Below are 8968 nucleotides of genomic sequence, written 5' to 3'. Positions count from 1 at the left end.
GCACAGCCTCTGCTCTAACAGGAATTGTGTTTTCCCGTGATAGCCCACGCAGAAGGAGAATTCCAACAGGCATGCTTTTTAGTGCTGCTCAACATGACTTTCGCTGGGGCAGTCGGAGGACTGAGGGGATTTGCACTGTAAGTTTGGGATGAGGAATACTACAAATTGACTGCTTTTTCAAACCCCAAGAACTTTTCCTCTGACCCTTTGGGAAGCAGGCCCTCTCAGCAGCAGTTGTAATCTTAGGGAGAGCATCGGTGATGAGGAGTGACGCCGCATCATTTAGCTAAAGCGCTCTGGTGGCACAGGGCACACGATCAATACGTGGAGGCTGAGGCTCCATTACTTACATGAAGTGCTTTAGAGAGCGCTTTGGAAATGTAAGCCCTCTCCTGGGACCTCTCCTAGATGGTTTCAGATTAATTGTTACAGGTTTGTTGGTTTGTTTTTATGGAAGAAAGAAGATTTGTTTGCTTTTTTTCCCTTTGGAGTTTTACCATCATCTTTTCTCATTAAGATGGTGGTGGGAGGTCAATAGAGTCCCCTGTCTGAGCAAGATTCCTCCATAACTCAGAAGGGAAACTTTCAGAGCTGCAGTGTTCGGGGTACCTTCCCCAGCGTGTTGCCATGTGTTTGAGAGCAAAGTATGGAACACACAACCACTTCCCACTACCAGCTTCTTCGTTATAAACAAAAGCTTTATAATTACTACCAAGGCATCAGAGACAAATCGTGGCTGTGCTATCCTCCAGGCTCAGGCTTGCTGGCTAAATGGTCTCCCAGCCGTATTTCTGGTGGCATTTTATTACCACGCATAGGAACAAAGCAGAGCAGAAAACCTCCGCAGCCCGGGCTGCAGTGCCGAGGTTAGTCCTTCCTACCCAGAGGACAGGTCGAGAGCTGCTTCCCCTCCCTCTGCCCGTCCTCCTTGTCACCATTCTCTCTGGTTTTTGGTTTTCCTAATTATTTTGGAATCTAGAGAATAATCTGTCGTCAAATTCTGCAGAACAAATTGAACGTCAGGTTTTCAAACCATTCTATTAAAGCAGATGGTACCACACGCCTGTAAATCTCCTCCCAACTTCAATGCATCTAAACACTCACAGATTATCCATTAATGGGCAGATTAATCCTGAACAGCAAAAACAGTGGGAAGGAAAATACATGCTTTTGTCTCCATAACAGGGAAAATGAACACGCTAATATGTACATCTCACAGGAGAGGTGCAGTTACATCCATTACGAGCACACGGAGCGACTGGCAGAGCCCAGAGGCGCTGGAAGACAGGCGCAGCCGCTGAGCACAAGGCGATGGCTTCCTCCAGCTGCCCAGTGCCTCGCTGGGACCAGTAAAAGAAAAACAACTTTATGATGGAAAGCACAGGGCTGACTGTCCTGATGTTGGAGTCTACTTCCCAAACGGGCCAAGTTATTGTCAGAGTTTCTGATTATTTCCCTCCCCTTTCCTTTCCTGCCGGGCTGGGACGGGACGCAGCCTTCCCGCAGACCCTCTCCCTAACAAGAGCTATTTTGCTGATGTCCGTTTTGGCCAGCTCCTCTTTGTCAGTCTCAACAGTAGCAAGTGCTACTTCACCGGCCATTGTACAGCCAAGTAAAGGATTTTTGGTCTTCTGTGTTGCAAGCGGCGGCCCCCCCAGCGCAGCATCCCCTTCTCAGTGCCGGCCCCTCCTCTCCCCACTGCTGATTTGCTTGGCAGGTGTGAAATATTAATTGCCTCACATGGGAGCTTGGCTCACTGTCTGTCGCATTTGACTGAAATATCATTCTCTGCTGCAAATGTAATTACTGGGGGTCTGGATTTTAAAAATAGCCTCTCGCCTGTCTGTTAATTAGGAGCCATGCTTTGCTACACAATGAGATATTTTGGTTAATTATAAAAGAGAAAAGGACAAATTTGTCACGTCTTTTGTTTTCGTTCCACCGTGTCTCCTGGTGACAGCAGTGCCGAGCTGTGATGGACTGCTCAGCTGACAGCACCAGATGCTCCCTCCCAAAACGGGGAGGGGGTCAGCGCTGGCTGGGATCTCACTGCTCGGGGGGGGGGGCACTCCCGCCTCCCCTCACCGCGGAGTTTAAACAAAGGAAAGAAAATTTCAGTCGAAACGTAGATCTTCACTCAAACGCTCCCCAATCAAATGTTTAAGGAGCCCTGATTGAAAGCACTGATATATTCTTATTAATTCTGCCCGAAGTGCTGACTTGAGGCATTCTGGGCTGCAGCTCCAGCATCCAGTAGATCCCTTCCTGTCCATCCTCTGCTTGGGCTGGCAACATGGCAAAGGTACTGGTGCATCCTTCCCCCACCATTCCCAAATTAAGAAGACCTGTTTTCTCAGGCTCGCTGAATGCTCACACCGATATTCATACACATTTCTGGTTTGTTTCTTAAAAAGAAGAAAAAAGCTATTTCATAGGCGCCAGCGCAAATAGAGGAGAGCAATGACAAGTTTGGAAATGGCAGATGAAAGTGCTAACAAACCTCCTCTTGGCCTCATGTGCTAATTAATAACATGTTAATAAACCTCCAGAAGATTAACGATCAATAGAGCTGTTGCATTCCCAGACTCTGCTTGAAACCCACCAGGCAGCAGCAGCAGCAGATGCAGCCCAGGAGAGGGAAGGGCCAAGCGCGGCTTTATCGGACATGAAATTCCTGGTTACAGAAAGCGGCGCCTACCCTTGGCACACGCCAGATACAAGGCACGGTTCTGGTTAAGCAGACTCCTGTTAACAGGAGTCATGGAAATAACCAGATGATCCCGTGGTTTTAAGGATGCGCTGTGCCATCGGGGCACGAGGAGGATGCGGAGGAGCCGACCGGCGGCTGGAGCTCGCGGCCAGCGCCCCAGCCTGCGGGTGGGGACCCGCGCGGCCTGCCACCACCCTGTCGGGTTCCTGCCACCCCCCTGTCAGGTTCCTGCCACCCGGGGTGCCCGGCCATCGCTAGCAGAGATGTCTACATCGCAGTAAAGGTGTTCGTGCTGCGCTGAATCACCATCCTAATGGCCAGCTTCAGAGAAAAGTACCAGATCATCCAGATTAACGGTTCGATTCAACGCCCGAGAACCTCCGCAGCTGAAAAGAAATTTTCAGCAACCTGCAGGTGAAGGAGCCTCAGCCAGCTCTTGTCCGTGGACCCAGGCAGCAGCAATTAAGAAACCAAAAGGAGAGGGAAGGGAAGCGAGAGAGGTGGTGACAGTTTATTTCTTGATCTGACGCTTGAATTGCCTGGCATTCAGGTACGTGCATAAGGAAAAGAACCTATTCAGCACGGTGCCATGGATCCCCTCTTCCTTTCACAAGTGCAATTTTTAGTTCTGTGTTTATAAAAGATCAGCAGCAATACTTTGCACCAAGATGCACTGATAGAATGTTTCATAATTATTTATGTAATTATCCAGCATTTCAAAGAACCCATGATAACAGCTTAAATTGATGTATTAAATGAGCATAATAATTATTCCAACAATATTGAATGCTGTTCCATCAAATAATAATTTCATATATATGAAGAAAGCTTTCAGAAATAGCACCATAATTCAAGATGCTACCAGATTAATGACACAAAAATTCCATATCCTTTTCCTGAAGACAGACAGAACTTTGTATATTGAAAATTAAATATGTATGTACAGAGCATATATGGAAGTATCATACATCAAAATCAGCAAGAAACAATAGAAGAGGGAGAAAAAAAAAATGGCACTTCTTTAGCCTAGAATAATTGTGCAAGGATTACACTGCTTCAGAAACTTCTGCAGGTAACAAAGTAATCAGGAATGACGTTATCCCTAGACCGACAGCCTGGATGGTATCTTTGTGCCCCAAATTCCATCCCAAGCCAGGCCCATATTGTCCTCCCAGTCTTAGTCTTCCCCCAGTAGTAACTACTGGGGAAAATAATAAATAATAATAATATTGAATATAGCATAGGAAAATCCCACTAAATGAACTGCAGCAAAGCTGTGCTTGCCTTCTCCTTCTGCTGATACTTCAGTAACACTTAGAAGAGTGGCACAAGTTTTATAACCTTGTGATGAAGATTAAAAAATAAAGCCCAGTAAAAATCCTTGTGAATTATTGAAACTGTAGCTCATTATAATAGAAGAAGCGAGCCCTTATTTTCAGTAAGTGACATGGGAGCAGAAAAATGGCAGGATAATGATGCTCAGGCAGAACAATTATTTCATTGTGATAGAGAAGTGTAAAGTTTATCACTTTGATTACTACCCTGATTTTTTTGTGCACCCAGTTTAGAGACCAATAAATCAGGAGGGTTTCTGATGCTCCATCTCTGCTGCTGGAACCTGCTCAGACACAGAAAGCTGACCTGCCGGGGCGGGTGCTTGGTGCTCCATCACGTTGCCGCATCCTCAGCCCTGCATCCTGTGCGCTTTCCTGCCTAAAGCACTGGATTTGTAGCAGCCCCTGTTCCTTGTTTTGCAATACAGAGCTTTGAGACAAAAATTTTGAGCTTGGACAAAAGGCAAGCTCAGGATTTACAAGGGTCCTACCCTTGGGCATGTCCAAGCTGAGGGTGTGGTGCTGTTGATAATGATCAAAACCAGCTGCTAACTGCCTAAGGCAGAGCAGAAAGGGGAATTTGTTTTTTTTCTTGATTGTAGGAAAATGGACAACAAAAAAACTGCAGAAGGCACAATCCTTCTGCCCAGACCTGTGACGAGCACACCTTTCAGGAGGAACCTAATGCAATGGCCACAGCCCAAGAAGCAGGAGAGACTTCCACTGGAGAGAGCCACAAGCCCTGGGCAGGGAGCTGGTTACTACCCGCCTGCTGCTCCTGCAGCTCTGCTGTTTACGCTGGCATTTCCGCTCTCCTTTGGGTTGGTTTGCGTGACACTTTGCCCATAAAACACGTCAGTGTGATGCACTGTGCAAGAGTGACATAACTTTCATCAAGGGGACATTTAAGGCTTAAGTGCCTTTAAAATGCTGGCATCACTCACCATATGTGCTAGCTCTTTTTGAATATTACACCCATTATATGTAATTCTTTTTCCTCTTGGAGAAATATTACCATGTACTTTTCTCCTCGTCAATCACTTTTTTTGACCTTTGCATCATCAGCCATCTTTAAAAGGGTCACATTTATTCTGAGGTCTGTGCCTTCCAGAGCCTCCGCTAACAACACCACGAAGCCAGACTGGAAATAAGATTCTTGTACATTCATACGGCATGCTCCCTTCGGGAATTCAAGCTGTTTCAAACTCAGTACGGAGGCTCCCGCCACTCGCTAGGGAAAAGCGGCCATTGCCAGGGCGGAGATGAGCTGAACGATCCCTGTGCTCATGCGTGCGCAGACCGGCCCACGGAGAGCCTCTTGCTGAAACACACTTTCAACCCACTCATTTAACGAGTCTCGCTTCTGCTGCAGCAGCGATCGGTCCTTGCAGAGTCGTGGCTATAATGCTGTGCTCCGGAGGGGCTCCCACCCCGCCTGGAGCGCGGTCATCTCCCACAGCACTCAAATGTTCGTACCAGGGGCTGTCCCCTGCGGGCTATAACGCCCAGCTCCCGATATTGCAGGGTGCTGTGGCGCAGAGCATCTGGGCAGCGGGAAGGAATGACCCAAAGTCTCTAGAGGATTTTGGGGTAAGGACCACACCGCAGGCCCTCTAAACTGGGCATCGAGTTTGTAAGTTCTCGCTTCTTTTTCAAACGAGGCAATAACCCTAAAGCTCAGAAGCAGAAAAATACAGAGCTATGTCCCAGCTCCCATTTTGGCATTACAAACAGGATAAGCTTTTCAGACACTTTTAAAGCCAGTCCATTTACAATCCACTGCCTCTCCATACAGATTGGGATTTTTTGTTGTGGTTGTTTACTATTTGCCCTGCTACAGAGCTACAAATCGGCATACTAGATCACAACTGTCCTGCAAAGACAGGATATCTCAGATAATTAGTCAGGCTAGACCCCTTGGTCTTGAGTTTATCACTGACATCTTCTTAACTGGAGAGAAAGGATTGCATTTCATTGTCTGTGTGCACGGGGTCAGAAACGCATTCAAGGCATAAACAGAAGCTGAACCAGACGAGATACAGAAAAAAGCGCTTCACAAATAAAGGTCCGATTTCACTCCCCACCTCGTGCTAATCCTGCGCAATCTGCCGTTGCCTTATGTCCCTCTGATCCCTCCAAAGCCTGGCCAGCACTTCACTTCTCCCCCGTCTCGGAAGCGATCTGCAGCGCCGCCGGAACGGCTCCGGGAGCTGTGCGTGCAAAAAAAAAAAAAAAAAAAAAAAAAAAAGAAGCCCAGTGTTTATCAGTAGTAGTAATGTTAATTACTGCCTAGTGCTAAAATCTCCCTAAATCAACAGTTCAGAGACATAAAGGATAGAAACACTGAATTACTTTCATTGGTAAAGTTTCCAAATTCTAAATATATGCAGTCAGAATTACTGCACCTCTAAGAAAAGGTTTCATTGCTCTAACAATTCTACCATCCCCTTCCCAGACTGGGGCTCCACCCTGGCCGACGGGGAACCGGGGAGCGGCGGAGCCGTGCCCTGGGAACCCGGGACCAGCAGCGAGGAAGCTCCGCTGTCATCAATTGCGTGCATAAATTATCCCCATAATTACACCATATGCACAAATTGTACCATATTAATCACTATAGAATGCTAATTACTCTGCCCGCTGCCCCGGGGGGGGCCCCCCCGCCAAGCACCCCAGAGGTTTCGCTGCTGAATTAGCCGGAGCTGTTACAGCCCCCGTGTTTGCCTTGGAGATGTGTTGGGTTTGGTTTGGGGTGGGGTGGTGGCTGTGGGCAGCGCTCTCCCAAACGGCGGTAATTAACCCAGCTGCAGGGTGTTGCTGGCTGAGAAATCCCCGTCATTCCCCTGAATGGGAGGCGTTGGGGAGAGCCATTTGTTTTAATAAGGCTCTTTTGTGCGTGCGTGTGTGTGCGCGTTTGGTGGCTGTTGCTATGTTTTTGGGGTTGTAATTGTGGTAACAGATGCTGGAGGAGAGAAGTTTCGGTCCTGGACCTCTTGTCCTGCTCATTACTGCCTCTGCGCCCAAAGCTGCTGTTTAATGAGCCTCACTCAGCAGCAAGAATCAATTAATACTCAAGCACCCTGGCTCAGTCTTGGTAAACGCAAAGCCATTGAGTTGAAGCAAAAGGAAGTGGAGAGCAAACCCTGGCGTAATCCTCCACCACGGGACAGCCACAACAAACCCGGGCTCCGCCATTAGGCAAAAAGCGTGTTATCTGTGTGGTGGGCTCGGCTCCCTTCTCCCCCCGGTATCCCGCACCCCGTCCCAGCCATCTGCAATATTTCAGATGGCTTATTCGTGAAACATGCGGTGCGAAGGAAATTAAAAGCCCTACTGTATGTAAATGGGAACTTGTGCAAATGTGCTCAGGAGCTCTGGGGAAGGAGCAGCTGTGATTTGCCAAGCCAAGCAGAAAATTAAAAAGATTGGTTTACAAACACGCAGAAGGCACGTGCGTGTGTGCACACACGTGTGCAGGGGTGGCTTTGGGCAGATCCATCGGTCCCCTCCACTCCTCGCAGGGTGAGAGCAGTGCTTGCCTGCGCTGGAGCGAGGGCAGCGGAGGCAGGGAAGGCTTTGCAGTCCCTTGGTTCTCAAATCCCCTCTGCCAAAGACCGCTTTCACCCTGAGAGCAAGGAAAGGCAATTGAGGGGCACGTGATCTGTAGCTTTGAGCTGCAGGGCAGGTAATAAGGCAGTTGAAAGTCTCCTTCCCTTCTAGGTCAGTGCTTTGCAGACAGGTCAGGGGTCCGTCTGTACATTTAACCCCCGTTTGAAGTGAGGAGGACACCCTCGGTTTCAGGGCTCAGCAGAGATGGGAGAACTCAATCCACCTCAGAACATCTCAGGCACCCCACGCCTGAGGTGCACAGTAGATGCTTTTGCTCAAGACCTGTCCTGCAGCTGAACTGAGTTCACTGACGGTAACACAGCTGTAAAGAAGTGACTCGTGTCTGTGTGTCCAGTCAGGAGCTGTGCCAGAGGGCGGCAGCCCCAAAGAGTGGGGTGAGGGAGATGGCAGCAAAATGCCTGCGGGCAGTGCCTGGGTGCAGGGTTATGTGCCAGGCTGGGCTGGTCCACAGCAGCTGTAAGACACATTCCCAGAGGCTCTCCAGGGATCTTCTTGCATTCTTCACCCACCAGGCCTGAATATATTTCTTGCTGCGGGTTATAAGAATTCACTCTTACACTCTAATTTAATGAGGTGTCTTGAATGTGGATTTAATCACAGCATTAAGGTAACGGTCACTGCATTCAAACTGGTGAGTGCAAACATCTTTCCGGAGCAGACAGCTCTGCTGCATCCTTATTAATCCAAAAATCATATCCATATTAATCACTCCACAGATTATTACTCAACTCATATCCATTACCAACCTGCTAATCCTCCGGCCCATGCACTGAGGTATTAGCTTCCCCACCAGCCGGCTCCTCGCTGCTCCTCTGCAGATGGAGAAAGAGATTCTGCCTCGTTTCAGAGGTGCATCCTTGGGAGTGACCTCCCCACAGGGCTCCCCACTTAACAGCTCCATATCAAAAGGCAGTCAATTTAGTAGTGTGTGTGTAAATGAGGTATTTGTTCAAGACCTGCAACTGGTACAGTGCTGAGACCACTGCGGACACATTTCCTACAGCCTCACCATGGAGTATGCACCAAGCCCCGGCAGTGCCCTGCTGCTCCAGCTCCTGCTTCGGCAGGAGGAATACCGCTCTCGTGTGCCAGACGGGGAATTACAGCATCTCCAGAGGATGATTTAGCTCAGCTGGGGTGACTTATCTTCTAGAAGCACTGATCTCTTTTATGTGTCTGTAGCAGGTGAGGTGAATCCCACCGATTAGCTTGATAGGAGCTGCTGGCCGGTGCCATTAGTTTGCTGCCAGCCTCGAAGCCAGCAGAGCTTATAATCCTTCTGGAAGCATCGGGCCAT

This window comes from Pygoscelis adeliae, unplaced genomic scaffold (genome assembly GCF_000699105.1).
Source record: "Pygoscelis adeliae isolate BGI_AS28 unplaced genomic scaffold, ASM69910v1 Scaffold189, whole genome shotgun sequence".
In the NCBI taxonomy this organism is placed as follows: Eukaryota; Metazoa; Chordata; class Aves; order Sphenisciformes; family Spheniscidae; genus Pygoscelis; species Pygoscelis adeliae.
The sequence above is the reverse complement of the archived record's forward strand: the minus strand, read 5'-3'. Positions refer to the sequence as shown.